Source organism: Mauremys mutica, chromosome 5 (assembly GCF_020497125.1).
Source record: "Mauremys mutica isolate MM-2020 ecotype Southern chromosome 5, ASM2049712v1, whole genome shotgun sequence".
Lineage (NCBI taxonomy): Eukaryota > Metazoa > Chordata > Testudines > Geoemydidae > Mauremys > Mauremys mutica.
The window spans coordinates 130,137,980-130,158,658 of NC_059076.1; the positions used below are offsets into that span (position 1 = coordinate 130,137,980).

General features: G+C 43.2%; 1 long non-coding RNA gene across 1 annotated transcript; it reads left to right on the plus strand.

Moving 5' to 3' along the window:
* Positions 1-2,351: 2,351 nt before the first annotated feature.
* On the plus strand, positions 2,352-20,212 carry LOC123370763. Its single transcript, XR_006579531.1, has 3 exons — positions 2,352-2,512; positions 6,635-6,723; positions 18,868-20,212. It is a non-coding gene; the product is annotated as an uncharacterized LOC123370763 (long non-coding RNA).
* The last annotated feature ends 467 nt before the right edge of the window (positions 20,213-20,679 follow it).

Here is a 20,679-nt window from a genome sequence, read left to right on the forward strand (position 1 = left end):
TACTGCTGCTTGCAGGGGCTGAGTAATTATGTCAGCAGGAGAAGCTCTCCCACTGACAGCACCATCCTCACAGAAGCTTAAATTGGCATAAATTGTCACTGGGGTGGGATGGGGTGGAGGGAGAGAGCTGGCTAATTCACACCCCTGAGCAACGTAAGTTATGTTGACTTAAACCATAGTGTAGCCATAGCCAAATGACCAATTGTTCCTTGGAAAGATTTAGTTATTCAAATGCAATGGAATGGAAGCAACTGCTTGACCTTTTATCAAATTCAGACAAGGAAAACATGCAGTTCCATTCTTTATAAACTCTTTATACAGTGAAGACACATACATATTTGCTAGACTTCAATATCTTCTCTGACCTGCATCTAATATCATAGTTTGGTTCCCCTGGCAGCGAAACACAATCCTCTCGAAGAGAGTATTGAACATCTGACACTGCATTTGAAGGATAAATATTTAACTGCCAGATCCCATAATGAGACAAGGTGGGTGAGGTAATATCTTTTATTGGACCAACTCCTGTTGGTGAGAGAGACAACACCGCTACACAGATCACACGTCAGGTTTTAGTACCTATTAATGCCTTAAGTGTGATTGCAAGTCACCCACCCACGCTAATGCTAACAATATTGTCATGCCAGAACACACTGTAAAACACAGTGACAATTAAAATAGTTTTTTAAATGGTGCAGTGATTTTAACCAGCCAAATATAACTCTCCACTTGCAACGCATTAAACATTTTTTTTAATTTATTTTTTTGCCTCTCTGTGATCTGAAGCATGTAGGCTGCCGAAACCAAGCAGAGCTATTATATGGCCATTTTGCAATTACCAGGCAGGGTAGGTATTTATTGCACCAGGGAAAAGAGGAAGCAGCAGCTTTTCTTGTTGCAAATAAAATACTAAGATAATTGGGGGTTTAACGAGGGTGTGATGTGCATTGTAAAGAATCAGTCACTTTCTTCTAAGTCTGAATGAGGAACTTAATCTAAGAAAATTATCCGTATTCTGGCTCTCTTGGTTTCACTGTAGAGCCTCTGCCTAGAACCTTCTCCAGCCCGGCTTCCTTTTTTCAAGTTGATAGTGTCCCTTTAAGATTGTCCTCCAAGAATGGGGGGAACCCCAAGCAATTTACTTGATAAAGAGACCAAAAGTGGTCAGAATTTAGGCAGGAAGGAGCCACCCAAAGAAGCCCCACATAAAAGCAAAAGGTAACTACAGTTCAAAGATGTGGTGCTCTGGCATTGTCAGTAGCACTACCAAGTGATACCCAAAGTAGGATACGCATGCAGGCCGACAAGATCACAGACTATCAGGGTTCGAAGGGACCTCAGGAGGTCATCTAGTCCAACCCCCTGCTCAAAGCAGGACCAATCCCCAACTAAATCATCCCAGCCAGGACTTTGTCAAGCCTGACCTTAAAAACTTCTAAGGAAGGAGATTCCACCACCTCGCTAGGTAACCCATTCCAGTGCTTCACCACCCTCCTAGTGAAATTTTTTTTCCTAATATTCAACCTAAACCTCCCCCATTGCAACTTGAGACCATTACTCCTTGTTCTGTCATCTGCTACCACTGAGAACAGTCTAGATCCATCCTCTTTGGAACCCCCTTTCAGGTAGTTGAAAGCAGCTATCAAATCCCCCCTCATTCTTCTCTTCTGCCAACTAAATAAACCCAGTTCCCTCAGCCTCTCCTCATAAGTCATGTGCTCCAGCCCCCTAATCATTTTTGTTACCCTCCGCTGGACTCTTTCCAATTTTTCCACATCCTTCTTGTAGTGGGGGGCCCAAAACTGGACACAGTACTCCAGATGATGCCTCACCAATGCCGAATAGAAGGGAATAACCACATCCCTAGATCTGCTGGCAGTGCTCCTACTTATACAGCCCAATATGCCATTAGCCTTCAATGGGTGACTTCAATCAAAAAATGATAGAAATGGACTTGATTAAATCAGACTTATGCCATGCTAGCATTTTTCAACCCACTCACTTATTTACAATTGAATCAACATGGCTGCTGCCTCTCTACACAGGGTTTGGGGTCACAGACTACCTAAGTAGCTCAACTGGTCTGGCCCAACTGCTCCCATTCACAGAGGTCTCAGGGGGTAGTGTGGTGGGAGGGACCACTTGATTATGCAGAGGTCCAGGGGCCACTCTAGCTATAGGCAAACTAGACAGCTGCTTAGGGTGGCAGATTTCTGGCCAGTTGTGTAGGGCAGCAGATTGTGATGGAGGGGCTGCCAGGTCACACCTGAGTAGCATTGTGACCTCATGCACCATGTCACAACATAGTCTACTCAGGGGTGGCCTGGCAGGTCCTCTGCTATGACGGAGGAGTGACCAGACCAAGTCTGAATCACATTGCAACCGCACGTGCCAGAGCACAACTCTGCTCACTCAAATTTGCTCAGCTGCCCCTCCATCATGATCCCTAGATCAAATCCTTTTTCCACCTCAGGCAGAATGGGGAATTGAATCTGGGTCTCCCAAATCACAGGTGAGTAACTCTTATCTCCGCGGTTAGAACAAAGGTAGGTAGTACTACCCCCTCTTCCCCTCCAGCCTTTTTGTGTGGAGTGGGAGAGGCACCTAAGTCAGTGTTTTTCAAAGTTCATATCGTGACCCAGTACTGGTTCATGGCATGAAAGGCACTGGGTCGCTTTGCTCAGCACCCAGGGACCTTAGTGGCTTTGGTCAGCACCGCCAACTGCGACATTAAAAGTTGCGTTGGCGGTGCTGCCTAGCTAAGTCGGGCTAGTGCCTACCTGTCCCAACACTGCGCCGTGCCCCGGAATCAGCCAGCAGTGGGTCTGGCTCCTAGGCAGGGGGGCCATGGGGCTCCACATGCTGCCCCTGCCCCGAACTGGGGGCAGTGCTGCGGGCAAGAGCCACGCAGAGCCGCTTGTGTGCCTCTGCCTAGGAGACGGACCTGCTGCTGGCTGCTTCCAGGGTGCAGCGTGGTCCGTGGTGCCAGGACAGGCAGGAAGTCTGCCTCTGCACCCCAGCTGCGCCGCTGACCCCCAGAAGCCATCAGAGGTAAGACCATGCTCCAACCCCACGCCCCAATCCCCTGCCCCAGCCCTGAGCTTCCCCCAAACCCAGAACCCCTTCCCGAACCCCAAACCCCTCATCCCTGGCCCCACCCCAGAGCCTGCAACCTCAGCCCAGAGCCCTGCACCCTCCTGCACCCCAACCTCCTGCCCCAGCCCAGAGCCCCCTCCAAACCCCTCATTCCTGGCCCCACCCCGCAGCCCTCACCCCCACACCGCAACCCTCTGCCTCAGCCCTGAGCCCCTCCCAAACCCCTCATCCCCAGCTCCGTTGAGTTGTGGGGATCAACAATTTTCTTCAACTGGGTCCATGGAAAAAAAGTTTGAAAACCACTAACCTAAATCATTCTCACAAGAAATGATTTAAGTTCCTAAGCTGCTTGACTCCAGGCAGTGGGTTCCAGTTTGTGGATTGCTAGCAGAGATAGGCACTTGTGTCCTGGCTGCAGGAAGGTGCCCATCTCCCCGAGAAGGGGTGGGGGTTTGGACACACCCTCTGATGCAGCTCTCCACTCAGTGCTGGGTTTTGTGATCATATTCTTAAGTGCCTCTCTCCCCCCCCCCATGCACTGTATAGAGAGTCTAGGTGCCTAACTTCGGCTGTGTGAATCTCCGTGTTGTTCCTGTGATATTCTAGCAGCCTAGAAGTTAAGCATGGCAATGCTCAGTGTTGCACTGTTTGTCCCTTTGTGGATGTGGGCCTCAATGTTTTTCAGTAGTTAGTTTTCTTTTGGGGGTTGATTGAGAATTTCTAGCAAGATGTGGAGCTCGGCGTCTTCCAAAGATAACGGCATCTTCCAATGGAGTGGCTGGGGGGAGGAGGGGGAAGGAATTAATAGGGCAAGAAGCTAGCTGGGAAAACATCCTTCCATTATTGTTCAGGTTTGTAACTGACAAAGAATTGAGTGTGCACAGTGATAAGTGGATACCCACAATGTCCTTCCAGCTCTCAGTCTATTCCAGGCAGTGCTGGGATCTGAGCAGTCAGAACAAGCTGAAAAGGTTGGACGAGTTGAGTGTGTCTATCCTTTCCATGCCAAAGTTGTTCAAGGTGATTATGAAGTTAAGTCCTACACTACAGTCAGAATCAGAGTTGTTAGGATTCAAGAGGCCAAAGAATGCAGGGGCGGTCTGGTCAGACCGCCTGTTTCCTTTACGTACCTCCAAGTTAGCCACTCACCATCCCACCCCCTCGCCTTTAAGACTGAGCACAGCATTTGGTACCGTATGAAAGGAAGAGTGAGTCACAGGAAGAGACTAGGTGCCATTGCAGACCTCAACAGCAGATGCTTCATTGAAAAAAGGATTTCAGGAAGAGCAGTGGATGAGGCGTTTTCCATGATACCCTGCAAACCACACACCTTTAAACTTGGATCATTTTCTTGTGGGTTGATTGGAGTCTATTACATTTAAAGTTTTACTCAATATTTCACCATCTTCTCCCTCAGTACCTTGAAAATAACTTTTGGATAAATGCGATGTAGTGCTGGCTTTCGGGCTAATCCCCGGCTGTGCACCTTTAATTGCCTGTATAGCATTACATTTTGATGATATTGTTTTGTAGTGAGATATAAGAGGTAAGGTGTTTATATCTGAGATTTCACCATAAAATGAGATTTTGCACAAAATGAGATTTCTCCCCGCCCACCATGATTTCAGTGCAAATCCATTCTTGTAGAAAAGTAATTTAACTCAAAACTGCACTGCATATAAAATGTGGTTCATTTTTAAAGCCAATATGATTTTTCACTGAATGGCTAATTTTCAAATTAAGAATTCAGTGATTTCCCCCCCACCACTATTTTTGGGAAGCTTTCTATTATATAACATATGAAAACACTTTAGATTCTGACCAAATTTTTGTTGTGAAAGTGTCATTTTATTTTTGAACCTTCAATCTAAATTTATCCTTTCCTTTGTCTGTGTGAAGCATTTTGTTATACAAGACAATGGACCTGGTTCTCCTCTGGCTTTTACTAATTTTACAGTGGACTGACCCCACTGACTTCAATAGAGATTTCTGATTTGCACCTGTGCAAGAGTAAGTTCATTTTATATAAATACATTATTTTGGATAAACCAGAGAGATTGTTTTGTACTTGCCCAAAACAAAGATACAGGCCAATTGAAAAAGATTGCAGGATGGTTATTAGATACCGTCCAACTTAATTGTAAGTTACAATCTTGACAGAAGCCTATGTTTAAGGGGGTTTAGATAGTAATTATTCATCTTACATAAGCTTATATTCTATAGTAAGTGTAAGCTAAGAATATCTTTCACTTGTACCACTTTAGATTCTTTTTCCAAGTATTTGCTACTTTTCAAAAAACAGTTTGGTAAAAAGTGTTCAATATCGCACAGACTGTACAAATCCTCTGAATGGAGCAATCAATCAGCATGCTGCTTCATTTACAACATAACTGCAGAATTTCCTGTTCTCATTCATATATTGGCTTTGCAATCTACAAACACATGGTGCCCATAAATGTAATGCTGTTCATTTTTAAGAGAAAGCCTTGCTATCAAAGGGATCTGGGGAATATGATCAATTCATAAAGCAATACACTGGGAGGAAGAGAGTGGGTTACAAGTCTCTACTCAAAGAGAACTCAGGTTTTGTTTGAGAGCCATGCAACCCACAAGCTAACACTTCTCATGTTCAGGCTTTGCTTTACTTTTAAGCTTTTTACTCTTCTAAGCCTTTTACTCTCCTAAGTGGTTTGGCCAGCTGCCCCGTTGCAAAGAAAAACGACTACACCAAATGTTCACAAATGATAGCGTTGGGAGAGGGTAGTTTGGTAAAGCAGGGTATGCTGATGGGCAGGTTGAGGAGACAGAGTTCAGGCTGGGATGCATTGCCTGGATTGGAGTGCGGGGCTGGTGATGGACGAATATGTGCCTGCGTGTAGCAGAGTAGAGGGTGTGTGTCAGACGTGTTGTCTGCAGTGACCCTAGTTTAACAATTTTTTTAGAGCAAGTGATCAGAAAAAATTAGAAACAAAATAAAAATGCTGAGCCCAGTGCTGTTTGCTCACTGGAGATGATATTACACTGGTATGAGTGTAATATCATTTGCACATCAAGGAACTGAATATGCAACTGTGGCCATTGTCCACTTACAACTTGTTTCAGTAGAGTTGTGGGGGGAGGTTTAAAGGCAGAAATTGGCCCTATGTTTGTTTATTGTGCATATGAACAGCAAGATAAACCTCCTCTTTTCTTGTAATCTTGAAATACCAAACCCTAATCAATGGCTTCCTCAAATCCAACAGTTTGAGCCTTAGTATGGAAGAAATCTCTGTTGTGATCCCTCCGCACAGTGAGTCCAAGCTATTTCCTAAGGGTATTTACCTCTCTCTCTGGAGGGAAAATTGGAGGGAAAATGTGACACTTCCAAACTCCACCCACAAACCAATTCCCAGACACTTGAGATGCCAAAATGAGACATTGCTCATAGAGGATTGTGCAAATCTTCATAATCGAACTTCCCCTCTATTTTCTTAGATGCTTTGATCAGCAGTGACATGATTAACAATGCTGGTGTTTAAATTTTAATCATTGCACACAGGTCATCTCAGACTCATCATCCAAGAGATAGCCCCTCACAGCAAGATCCAGCATTGCAGCCACTGCACCTCATCTCCTCCTTCATGCCAGGTACGATGACATGGCCCCCCAGCTACATCACACTCAATTCCATCCCCACTTGCAGGATAATTTGTACAAAAGAAGTAGTGTCCCCCAAATCAAAAGCAATAAACAGAAGATCCTTCTCCCCACCTGAGTTCATCTTCAGTTCCACACTCCAAACTGGAAAGTAAACAGCATAAATTGTACCACCCTTCTTGGGCTCAACTTTCTACAGACTCATCTTCTCCCACTCAGAATCGGTAGAGCTCTTCCCCATTCTTATTACAGAGCACTGGAGTGGAAGATGGCAGCATTCACAAAGAATGCCATCAATTCGGCAACTGAACATCAGTGATCTCCAGGCCATCAGAGCAGCTACTCAGCGTAACGGGGCGGGACTCACCCCTGCGGCGCCTCCTGTTGGTCATCCTGGGAATTAGCTCTTCGACCCAGGAGCACCCTCTGCAGGCTGGTGTCCCGCTTCCCACTGGGTCCCAAGTCCCTCTTGGACCCCGGTGCCCCTTTCAGACCAGGGATGCTGCCCCCTGCAGCACTCCGCAGTCTCACTGGGTCTCCCCTCCCTGGGGAGCTCCCATCCCCTATCCCCACCTCGCCTCAGTCGTAGGCTACTGCCAGTCACCAACTAGTCCCCGCTCCCTGGGGCAGACTGCAGTATAAGTCACTCATCACAGGCAAGGAGGGGTTTGGACCTGCTGCCTCAGCCTAGCCTTGGGCTGTCCCCTGCAACTCCCAGTACCTATTTGGCCTTATACTAGGCCGCAGCCTGGGGGGTTTCCAGGCTGGAGCTCCCCAGCTCCTTTGGCCTTCCCCCAGCCCTGCTCCACCCCAGGTACCTTCTGTTGTCAGAGCGGTACCGGTGTGGTGCTCTGCTGTCTCCTTGTTGATATCACTCGGCTGCGTGTGTGAGTCCCTCTGTGTGCTGCCCCAGCTCTGCAGAAGCTGACACAGCAGACCCGACGAGAATCCCCAATGACCACAGAGTCCAGTAAGATGCAAAGCCACATCGGGCTAGGTTTATTGCGACCTCGGACACAATTGCAGTTCCCTGTAGGTTTCTTAGCCTAATTCAGGGCATACTACGAGAAAGTGCCTCTTGGCAAGGACCCGGCTTAGTGGCGGGACTTTCCACTCCCCCTACGGCCGGACAAAAGGCACCTCCCCAGGACTGCATTCTTATACACCGATACAAACAAGTTACACATCACACACCCTGACGTATTGAGGTACAACCTCTCTACGTAGCAAGTTACAACCCTTCTACGTATTAAGGTGCCGCCTTCTACCTTGTACATGTTGGTTCGAACAAAACAACTCTATTCATCATTTTACCCTTTTGCCCCTGTCATTGGGATGGGCCAGCCTGTTCCTTGTTATCTGTGTGGAATGTGCAAGTATGTGAATGTTACGTACCTAAAAGGTACTGATCTTCTTGCAGCATCAGCCCTTTCCTTGCCAGCTCCTGTGAGCAGGGCCTGCCTCTGGCTCACAGCTTAACTTTGCTTTATGTTAGCAAAGTCTTGACCATTACTTTAGTTCAGGCCTCCGGCCTCATACCAGGCCTCTGATACCAAGGTTTATATCTTAGGGCCTCCTCTTACTACATTCCCCCACTTTTTGTCTTTTTATGGGGAGGATGTTTACCCATCGTCCCGGAAAAGCATAATGTACGGACTAAAGATAACCCAGTGGGCTAAACACTGTTGTGTGGTTACCTTATTTTACCATCCATACACTCATGCCCCATCTGTCTTTTTAGTCTGCACATTCCCTCGTACGACTATTAGACAGACTTTATTATCCAATTATTTTTTGTCCCTTATGGTGGGCCTGGGAATGTTAGGCCCGGGACCATGACTGAGGAATGTAATATTATGATTGAGCCTTAGAGGCACTGCCAAATAATTAATATATATGAATTATATGGATATGGCATATATATTTGTAGTGTGTATGGGCATATATGTATAGTATGTATGTGTACATATGACACCACCTTATATCCAAGCATAACCATGTTTTTCCAATTTGCTAGGGTACTTTGGCCCTTTTACTTTTGTGACACAAATAGAAACACACTCTTATTAGGGCAATTTTAGTGACTATTTTTTTCATTATTAGTAGTAGGCTGAGTGTTTTAAAATACTGGGGTAGGGATTGTGATAGTGTGTCCCACACCGCTATGTATATAAGAAATAAAACAGAAATTTGGAGTAGTGACACTACCACTGAGGCCTTTATATATAAATATATTGTAATTAGTTACTACATGTACTGTCCATTCATATTATAGGTTATCCTTAAACTGGTTGTCACCCTCTGGTCAGCTTTACTGGGCAGGAAACAGAAGTGGGTATCTTCTCTGTTCCATTGGTTTGATGTAGATCCAGTTGTTTCTTTATGGATGCTGTCTTCCAGATAACCTACTGAATGGACAGTAACCACTTTATCAAATATTGCTGTGTCAGGATTTAATATTGGTACCCAAACACTGAACAAGATTGTTTTGAATAACATGTGCCTCAGTTAGGATGCAGTGTTTACTGACACCAAATTATGACTGGTACAAACAGGCAATTTGTTTACCCAATTTGTAGTGTACTATGTAACTTAGTTTCTTTACCAATTTGTTTTTTCCTTGTCTTCATGTTGTTTGCTGCCATTCGTTTGTTGATTTGTACCTGTGTGTTTGGTTAAACAGTTTAGCAGGGTAATACACATTGTACATGTAGTTGTACAGCAATCATACAATACAGCAACAATACAGTAGTACAATAATAGTACAGTAGTACAGCAATAATACAGCAGTACAGTGATAATACAGTAGTGCAGCAATAATACAGCAGTACAATGATAATACAATAGTACAGCAATCATACAGTTGTTTTTACACAATAACCAAGTTGAAATTAAATGACAGTTTTTTTTGGTCCAGCTAGTGGTTTTTAGCTGATTGTTAAATTAATTGTCCATATATTGTAGATAGAGGTGTAATGGACCAGTCTCTTATTTATAAAACACTTCATTTTTCTTTTCTTGATGCTTGGGGGTTTCTTCACTGTATACAGATATGAACTGGTGTCTTCAGAGTGTGATATTTTCTGGTGTTTTTGGTCTGTGGGATGCAACTTAAACAACTTTTGTTAGTTAACAGTAAAGGTTTTTGTTGTCGTTGTTTTTTGTTTTCAATAACCCAAACTTAATACACAGTTTTAACTTACTTTGTTTACAATGTAATAGGGACCGAGTCTTTTATAACACAAGCTATACTTTTGCAATTGTTGTATAGACATTCATTTTTATTTGAGGTGCATTACTAATATTTTATAGTAAATATAATGCTTAACAGCTAAAATAAATGCTCACAATCTTCCATAAGAAGGTGTATTGCTTTCCCTTGCTAAACACTTTGTTTCAGCAAAAGAGTTAGTAACATAATTTTAACTAGCTTTTTAGAGTTAATTTGCTTGTGATACCAACTTCACTCTTGTTAACTGTTTAGAAGCACAAACCTTAACAACCATTGCATCCCATTAACATAACATAACATCAAAGAAAAGCATATAAAATTAAACCAACTATAAAATTAAACCAAAATAAATTTTAAATACAAATACATGCAAATACTTTGAGGGTATTTGAGGGTATACTTTTATGATGCTCTGTTATGTTTGGGAGCCAAAGGTGGAAACCTGTTTGCAATTGCATTATTTGTTGAGGCAGAAATATATGTACATATATTTGTAACTGAAACCTTTTGTGAACTTTGCACAAAAATTGGTGCTAATACTACTATGATTACACCCCAACCATGATTTTAAAATAGTGTGGTACCACGTCTCATATATATTTTTAAGGGTGTAAAATTGACTTTTGTTGCAACAAAATAAAAATAATTAAAAAAAAAAATAGTCACGTGACACACACAACATAAACACAAGACACACACATGACATACAGGACAAACTTACAATTTAAAAACAAATGGCGCCAAATTCTATTTATAACTATACAAAATTAATACAACCAAAAATAAAAAGTAAAAAGGGTTAAACATTTGAATAAACAAGTTATTACCCCTTATTTAAAACTTGTAGCATAAATTTGATAAAAAATATATTAATATTTGCCAAATGTATTGTATTGTATTTGGTAACAAGGAATTTTACATTACTTTATGTTTAACATTTTAAAACTCTGCTATATGGAAATAAAAAAAAAAAGCCCATATTTCAAATATTAGTTAGTGGTTTGTAGTTAGCAGAGAATGCATTTCTGTTGCTTGGGCAACCATATTTTCAAGAAAGTTAGGAATAATTCCAGCTGTTGCATTCCTGAAGGGTTTAAAATAATTAATTTACTGGATTTAAAGTTTTTACCTTGTTTTCTTTTTGTTTTTGTTTTGTTCTGTTTTCAATTGCTTTATTTTTTTTGGAGGTTTCTGTAAAAAACTATAACTTAACTTTTAAAAACAAAAAGAGAGCCGAAGTGAGGAGAGGAGGCGGGGGGAGGGGGGAAGGGGGGGAAGGAGGGGGGTGAAGAGCAACCTAGCTCTTCCTAGGAAGGTAGCAAGACCTGAGCCAAGAGAGATTAATTGTATTAAGGTATTTTGAAAGTACACAGCAGCAGCAGCAAGTTTAGCAAACTGAGACAAATTTAGCAAACTGTCCTAACATATAAAGGACAAAACTTAATTGGTATGTACAAATATTTAAGAAAACAAGGTTATATTTTTAGATATAGCGCGAGTGTTGGTTCCATGGGTCAAAGCAATTGGAAACCTGCACAGTTGGGAATTGCGCCCCTGGTTTTTATCCTGGCTCTGAGAGGAGATTGGGGGGTAGTTACCTGCTCTTGTAAAACGTGAATTTGTTCCCCCAGTGTCTGTTGCTTTTGTGTGCATGCCAAATGGACAGTGGGGAGTGCCCTTTTTTGCTGCAGTTAACTGTTTTTGGGCAGCTCCATGTGTTAATGCATCAATTCTAGATGTTAACCCGCTTACTTTCAGTTTTTTACTTTGAAATTCTTTTTTATTCACTCCCCTGCGATCGAGTCGCAGCTCCTGTCTCCTAATGTGCTCTGGGAACTGTTCCATTTTTTCCTTCATTTGATTTACCAATTCAGTGAGAGTATTGTTTGCTACTCTTTCCTTCTGTGCACTTACTTGTCCCGTTCTGACAGGCACCAGTCTAGGTTCCGGTTTAAGTTTAACTGGAACCTGGCTTTTATCATAAGGTGATGGTTGCAATGCAGTGGACCCTGTTTCATGCTTTAATTTTACTAGGGCCACCTTTTTCCACTTCTGTCCCCATTCTTCAGGCAGAGAGTAGCTACCTGAAGCCTGCTGTTTACCACCAATATTTATATTTATAACAGGGGACGGCACATGTATTTTTTGTAAGTTTCTTACTGCTGTTTCCAGTGTTTCACTCTGTTCCTGTACTGGTTGTCTCTGGGCTGCTTGCCACCCTGCAAGGGGGGTGGGAGCATTCCAGGGCTGTGTAGCTTCTTTTGATTCTTTTAACTCTTTCTTTGTTACTGTTACTTGTTTGGCCAGCATGCCAGCATGCTGTTTAAGCCATTTCACTGCTTTTTTACTTTTATTACTATTTCTCAGAGCCTCGGTCTGTACCGTCGCTCTACATATGCCAGTCCATGTTTCCCCACTCTCTTTTTTAAATTCATAAGGACCCCCTTTACTGGCAATCCAGCGGGTCCAGGAGTTATCAAACTCCGTGGGGCTCAAAAGGGAGGGGATAAGGGGGTTTCCTAGCTCGAGGTTTGCTGCCATGTTGGATTGCGATTCTTACCACGGCAGGCTCGCTTACTCACCAGATCAGCGGTCGGGGTCACCAGTGTTGTCAGAGCGGTACCGGTGTGGTGCTCTGCTGTCTCCTTGTTGATATCACTCGGCTGCGTGTGTGAGTCCCTCTGTGTGCTGCCCCAGCTCTGCAGAAGCTGACACAGCAGACCCGACGAGAATCCCCAATGACCACAGAGTCCAGTAAGATGCAAAGCCACATCGGGCTAGGTTTATTGCGACCTCGGACACAATTGCAGTTCCCTGTAGGTTTCTTAGCCTAATTCAGGGCATACTACGAGAAAGTGCCTCTTGGCAAGGACCCGGCTTAGTGGCGGGACTTTCCACTCCCCCTACGGCCGGACAAAGGCACCTCCCCAGGGATGCATTCTTATACACCGATACAAACAAGTTACACATCACACCTGACGTATTGAGGTACAACCTCTCTACGTAGCAAGTTACAACCCTTCTACGTATTAAGGTGCCGCCTTCTACCTTGTACATGTTGGTTCGAACAAAACAACTCTATTCATCATTTTACCCTTTTGCCCCTGTCATTGGGATGGGCCAGCCTGTTCCTTGTTATCTGTGTGGAATGTGCAAGTATGTGAATGTTACGTACCTAAAAGGTACTGATCTTCTTGCAGCATCAGCCCTTTCCTTGCCAGCTCCTGTGAGCAGGGCCTGCCTCTGGCTCACAGCTTAACTTTGCTTTATGTTAGCAAAGTCTTGACCATTACTTTAGTTCAGGCCTCCGGCCTCATACCAGGCCTCTGATACCAAGGTTTATATCTTAGGGCCTCCTCTTACTACACCTTCTCTAGATCCCCAGCAGCCAGGCCCAATATTACACTCCAATATATCTTGGTGTGAAATTCAACCTCTCCTTCCATGATCATCTTGAGAAGGTAGCTGTAAAGATAAAAACGAGAGCCAACATAATCCAGAAACTAGCAGGTACAACATGGGATGCACCAGCATCAGTGCTGTGAACATCTGCAATAGCACTTGTATATTCAGTAGCTGAATATTGTGCGCTGGTATGGAGCAGATGCAGCCACACACGACTTGTGGATGCCCAACTGAATACAGTGATGTAGTGCGTCATGGGAACTCTTAAATCGACTCCAACACCATGGCTGCCTGTCCTAACATTGCTCCCCCTGCCCCGATACACCTAACTGCTGCAACATTTCATGAAGCGCAGTGAATCCAGGAAAATAGATGCCTTCCTATTCACCAAGACCTTGACAACGCACCCCACCCCCTCCCAGCAATGTCTTTAGTCCCACAAGCCTTTCTGGGAACATTCATTTAGCCTCATGCAATCAGGCTATGATCAGAAGGAGGCTTGGAAAGCAGATTGGGTTAAACAAGACAAAAAATAAACACCTTGTGCCAGATCCTATGAAGAAGGCTCCTGGGTTTGCCTTTCCATGACCATCTTGGTCAACTCTGAACCAAATTCAAACCAACCATGGTAAATGCAGATATCTAATGCAGAAATGGAAAATCAAGGACTCCCCAGTGTGCAAGTGTGGTCCCCCACAACAGGCCATCGAACATATCACTACTGCCCAATTTATAAATATGAAAGAGGCATTGCTGCAATAAATTCTGCTACTCCTGATGTAGCCATTTGGCTCAATCAACTTCAGGTGAAATTGTAGTTACTGCTCTACACCAACCATACGAAAGAAGAAGATTACAGAGCAGTGCTCTGTAATCACTGCCTCCCTGGGATTTTCTCCTACAAGGACCAGCTCCTCTCAAGCTGTTGACCTGCTCTGCTTCATCCCTGGAGTCCTACTTTTCTGTCTCTTCCCAGACTAGATCCTTACCCCCTTCTATATGACTGGGAGTCAGCCTTCTTCAGCATCCACCTCAGGGCCACCTCTTCCTCTTCAGCTGCCCTCTCCCTTCAGGGCTAGCCACAGGAGATGCCTTCCTTCTGGTACCTCCCCTGTCAACTGAGCCCTCAGCTGAGGTCTCTTCAACCTTTTAGGGAGATCACCCAGCTTCTTCCCAGCTGAGCCTACTAATTGCCTCAAGCTACTTAATCCCCAGCTGACCAGGACCAGCTGGAAAGAGCTTGCTGACCATCACAGGTGTGGCTGTGCCCGACTAGCCGTAATGGGCTAGCCAGCCTTGGACAGGCAGTTCATACCTCTCAGGTATGGTTGCAGACATCACTGCACCGGTTACATCTTGAAGGTATTCTTTGCAGCCATAGATGAGGGACTTGTTTTTAAATGGAAGCTGAGATTCTAGTGCACAAGATGGCAACATAAAGGAGGTGGGAGCACACTGTACGCCTATGTATTTTCTTATTTCAAGCCCTGCTTATACTGACCAGTGGGGACTCCTAGACTTCCTCCTGCTCCCATTTAAGTCTGAGTTTTGCTGTTGAGTTCAATGGAAGCAGGAATTGGCCTTAGATTGGCAACAATTCTTGGGTGTTTTCAAAGAAAGGCAAGAATTGCACATCTCTTATGCTACTCAGCTGCAAGTAAAGAATTACAGATTGGGGTAGAGACAATCGGAGTTATATATAGCCTGACTGTTCACAAAAATTCCTAGCTGAACACTCTGTTCTTGATTTTCCTTCTGTGAATGTGCCTGGCTTGGGAAATGCAATGATTTAGGGATGAGGATGACTTGATCAGTAGGAGCAAATGACCAAAACAAAGACATGATAACAGGGCTCGGAGATCAAAAGGTGGCTTTCTGCAAATGTAAGTGTGACATACCAGGATAGAGTCCAGACTGTGGGGGTCTGTGTCACCCCTGCCCTGCACCCTTGGGTGCCTTACAATGCCTTGCTGAAGTAGCTTCCACCTGGGCTGCTCACAAACAGCTGTCCAATGTGCAAGTCACCCTGAGTGTCTGTGTGTAACCACAGCCTGCTAGCCACACTTGGGTTACACTCTGACTCTCAGCAGCCTTGGTTATACTGCAGGGGGGCCCCAACACACCCCCAGATTTCCCCCAGAAATGTATGTCCTGTACTGCCCAGCCCTCTCCTAGATGATACAGACGTTTAAGTCCATTATTCCTGTAAGGGAATAATATGCCAATTTATTATCGCAGTTATTCAGACACTTCATTTTAAACACATTGTATTAGATAACAGTAAAACGAGTCGAACTATGAAGAGAGATTGAGTACAAGTAATGAGGCATAAGTCAGGAATGGTTACAAGACAATGCTTACTAAATGTCTAACAAACTATATCCGATTCAAGCAAAGTTCCTCACCACATGCTCCATCAGATGACTGACCAAACCCTGTAGTTCTGGACCCCTCCTCCAGAGTCCATCACCTGCTTCTTTTGTCTCTTCAGATGCAGTGAATGGGATAGGCAGGGAGAAACGGGGTTGCCTTGGTGTTTGTCCTTCCTTTTTATAGTTTCAGTACCCCTCTTGAAAGACATTTCCAGCTGGGCACTAGGAGATAAAGACTATGTAGAAAGGAGTTCCCAACTGCTTTTTTCACCTGTTTGAACGTCCTTTGTCTTCTCTTCCTGCTTGATGACTGTTTGCTGCTAAATGCAAATTAAGGAGCGCACATATTCCTTTGTTTAGGACAAACCCGTTTGCCAACTTCTGTTTAGGCAGGGCTGTGGGGTTTGGAACATGTGTTAACACCACCTACAGGGAAATCTTAACTTCACATACAATGTTTCCAGGCCTATTTTACCCGGATAATACTGACCAGCAAATTATGAGTTTTCAAAGACCACCTTACAAGGCATACTTTGTACAAAGAGTACTACCATTCTGTGTAGACTGTGAATACAGGGGTATATTCTGCCACAGTAATATTTTACATTTATATAGAACCTATCATTCCAAATGACCCTGAAGTATTTAACAAAGACCTTGTCGATATTCATAGTTTCACAAGTTTAATCTTAAATTGGTTTATCAAATCAAGTTAGTCAACTGGTACAAACAATAGATAATCTTAATTCTATTTAAACCAGTCTTAAATTGATGTAATGTGAATTAATATTTCATCAAATTAAACTAAACTGACAGAAGCCTGGTTTTAATCAAATAATATCTACTCTGTATTTTGCTTTGATTTAACTAAATAAGTTTATTCAAAGTTGCACCAATTTAACTAAAGGGCTGATTTTTATAGACAAGGCCTATTATCTCCCCTTAGAATAACCCAATGGATCTCATTATTTAAAGACCATTGAAATAAATGGAAAGATTCCCATTAACTTTAGTGAGTTTTGGATCAGGCCCATAGGCTGTAAGTTCTTTGGGGTAGGGACCAACTTTTTATTGCATATATGTACAGTGCCCTGCACAATGGGACCTTGATCCTTGATTGGGGCCCTGTAGTAACTACCACAGTACAGATTCTCAGTAATCAGACCTCACTGTCAAAACTCTGATCTAAGGGATTGCGAGAGTGACCATCATGAAGAAGTCAGAATATTGGGAACCCTGCCACTTTTGTTATGGAAGTGTCGATTGTGCCTCCATAATGAAAGAGGTGTTCCAATTTACACTTACAGTAATTCAACCACTTAAGTTTGAAAAATGTAATGTATTCTCCCTGTATTTACTGCATTACTCTGTTAGTACAGACTGAATTGTCTGAAAATGTGTCATTCACTAATATACTGACTCTCTGACATTTGTGTTGGAATGTAAGAATAGTTTTAACATCTAACAGCAATATCACATGCAAGTTTAGGACAGGAAGTGAAGAAGGGTACCCTATCCCCTTGGAACTACAGAGGATAATTTAGTCGGGTGGAATACTGTTATTCAAACTGGAATATTATGAGGATGCCAGAGCTGACATTCCTTTGAAAAATGTTATGAGATCTTTAGGGTCTGATCCAACATACACTGAAGGAAATGGGAAGAGTCCCATTGACTTCAGTGGGCATTGGATTGGTCCCTAACTGATTAATAGTCACTTATCTAATATAAGTGGTCTAGTTCTTGGTTTTATGCCTCAGCAATGTTGATGGCGCCTCTGGCAGCAAAGCTCCCCGAAAACCATTCTATGGTTTGGTGCTGGCTCAGAGAGAAGTGTCACCTACAATGGTTGGAAAAGGAGGGATTGAAGAAATGTGAAAACAAGGTGGTGGTATTCAGATCAACCCCATAGGTACAACTCCTGACACTAGCGAGATGATTGATGGAGACATGTCCCCATCGATGAAGCCATGTTTCATGTAGTTTCATTCCTGATTCCTTCCTACTCCAACTTTAATATGTTTTCTCTGGTAGAGGACAGAGATTGGACTAGATGTCCTTTTTCTTTTCCAAAAAAGCCATTTCCCAGTCCTTGGTAGATCATTATTTCCCTTTTCCATAGATGTCTCATCCCCTATATGGCATCTTGTAGATTATTACAGCCAACTAAAAACACCTACTACCTTGCCTACACCTTTGGAGAGCTAGAGTTTATGTACATAGGCATGTCCTTTGTAGCCACTTGAGAGATCTCTATGAAATTCTGTGGCGGTAACTCGACAAGCCTCTCCCCAATCCTCTCCTCCCCATGCCCGCTCACGCAACCAGGCCATACTCACTGTGACTGTGGCTGGACAGTGGTGTTGTGCAGAGGGATTCCAAAGCTGACATGTCAATAAGCATGTCTGATTTAACTTATGGGAATAAGGGAAGGGAGTTCTGCAATTTATCTTTCACTTTCTATTGTGACTGTAAATACAATGATACATCCATCTGTTTTATCTGTGGCTGCTGCCATTGTGGTTGAGGGGTGCCTCATTGTGACACAGTGATTCATTATTGTGTCAGCAGTTGTTCTCAGGCCTGACATTCATTACACCTAACACATGGTCATAACTGGAATCTAAAAGGCCGCATATAAGATAATTGGAAAACGAATAACTCACTGATCATTAATATTCTTGCATGATGTATGTACAGGGTGTGTATAAAAAGTAATGAATCTGCTAGAATTATATTCTTAATGTGTTTGGCAAGCCATGCATAAACCCAGTCTGCCCTAGATGTAAAAATGTGTATTTGTCAGTCCATATCATCATCAGGCAGAGACAAAGAAGGCCTATTTACATATAAGGTAAAAACAAAGCTATTAGGCAGGGGAAAAGGCAACATGACATCTGCACCATAGGAGAAGAGAAAAACTTTACTGGGCTATAAAGACAGTGGATCTGAACCTCAAATGATAAATAATCGAATCAACTGATTATATACAATATTACTGCATTATAAGATTATCAAGTAAGATCTTTTCTGAAAACTAATGACACATTGGTGATTAATATCATTGTGGAATGTATGTATTAACACTGGGAAATTATGGATACTCACTGATATTATGTTTTCAAGTCTGATCAAATACAGGGAGAAACAGGTTCCCTCCCAGGCAGGAGGCAAGGCAGCTATCTGTCTCCAATGAAATGAAGCAAAGTATGACCAAAAACAATGGAAAACCCATTTACACACAAGTCAGCAGAGGGGTGAGAAACCCACAGGAAAGGAAGAACAGCGTGAGGTCACCTTGAGTCTGGGGACCAAATAGTGAGTTTGGAAAGTTAATAAAAGGCAGGAGAAGTAGTCATCTTAGCAGCCCTCACTAGACAGCCACAAGAGGCCAGAGCTCTAGCAAGCTGAGAGAGATGGGTCCTTTAACCCAGACAGTTGAAGTCACTGTGAATTCAATATTGATGAAGAAACTACGTGGAACAAAGATTGTAGCTTTTTAAGTTCAGTCTTAGCCCTTAGAAAGCCATTTTTGTAACCCCTTCTAACTTTATTCCTTCTACTTGGTATCACTTAACCTATGTCCTTTTGTTAATACACTATTTTATTCCTACAATAAGCCAACTCAATGCTGTGCTCGAAGGGAAGGGTTTATTTACCCCAGTTAAGTTAATAAGCAATAATGTTCTTGTCTCTTTAAAGGAGCAAACAAACCTTATTATTTCTTAGTGTTCCAGGAGAGGACTGGACACTTCAGGGCAGATGGGTCTGGGGAAATTCAAGACTGGGATTGTATTGGGGTCATCTCTGCAAGTAGTAACCAAGGAGGGGTGGATACCAGAGTGGAGCTGTTGTATTATAGGCAAGCTGCTGGGATCAGAGTGCTGAACGAGAGCTGCATAGCACACAGACACTTGGGATTCTGCATGCTTGTCTGTTGGTGACCAGGCAGTGTGCCACAGCAGCAGAACATTTAAAGCATCCAGGATTACAGGCCAGGCAGTGACACCCCCTTACTGGTCTGAATGGCACCCAAGAATGTGACACCCTTCCACATCCATGAAACACCTGACTTGGAGGAGGAGGAGAAAGTGGACTAGGGAGGACTTGTTCACTGAGATCATGCAAGCCAGTGCTCCATTGAACCTTGAGCAGAGGGCCTAGAATGCTAATATAACAGACAACCTGGAGAAGGGAAGAGAAGATCGGAGAAGGAGAGGGAGATGCACCAGGACATAATGGAGCTTCTCTGGTATCAAACACAAAAGCTCCAGATTCTTGTTGACCTACAGAGATCCAATATTCATGTGCTCACCTCCCTTGTCAGTCAATGGCAAACTACACTTCAGCAGTTTCCCATGCTCCCCAGCATTCCACGTGGCATCATGGGCTGCATCCCGGCCCCTACCCCTCTGTGCCAGGGTGCAATAAGGAAAGCCACAGCTTCACATACACAGACCTTTGAGAACCATGGTTGGTGTAAGTTTGGCAGAAATGGCCTGAAATGGACACAAATGTTTTCTGGCATTCTAATTTTAAAGTTCTGTCCTGTCAATTTATTGTAAGGGTTTCTATTGTATTGTTTCTTTAATTGCACATTATTCTTTGCACTGTTTGTTATGCAATGTTTTGTTTTTTGGAAATGTAATCTTTATTACTTCATAACATATACAGAAGAATGGCTAGTGTTACCGAAAGCCCATATTGACGGTAACTAAACAGGACTCCAGAACTCAGGTTCAGCACAAAACACTTTGTAATGATTATAAAGTTACAGTAAATACTGCATCATTTAAGTTGATTAAAAGACAGTGGGATATTCATAAATGTACACCAAGCACTGCACAATTCCTAACAAACTCCAAAACCTCAGGGCCAGGTACAGAACAGCACCTTACTGACGCTGACCATTAAAATGACCTTCCACAGCATCCTTCA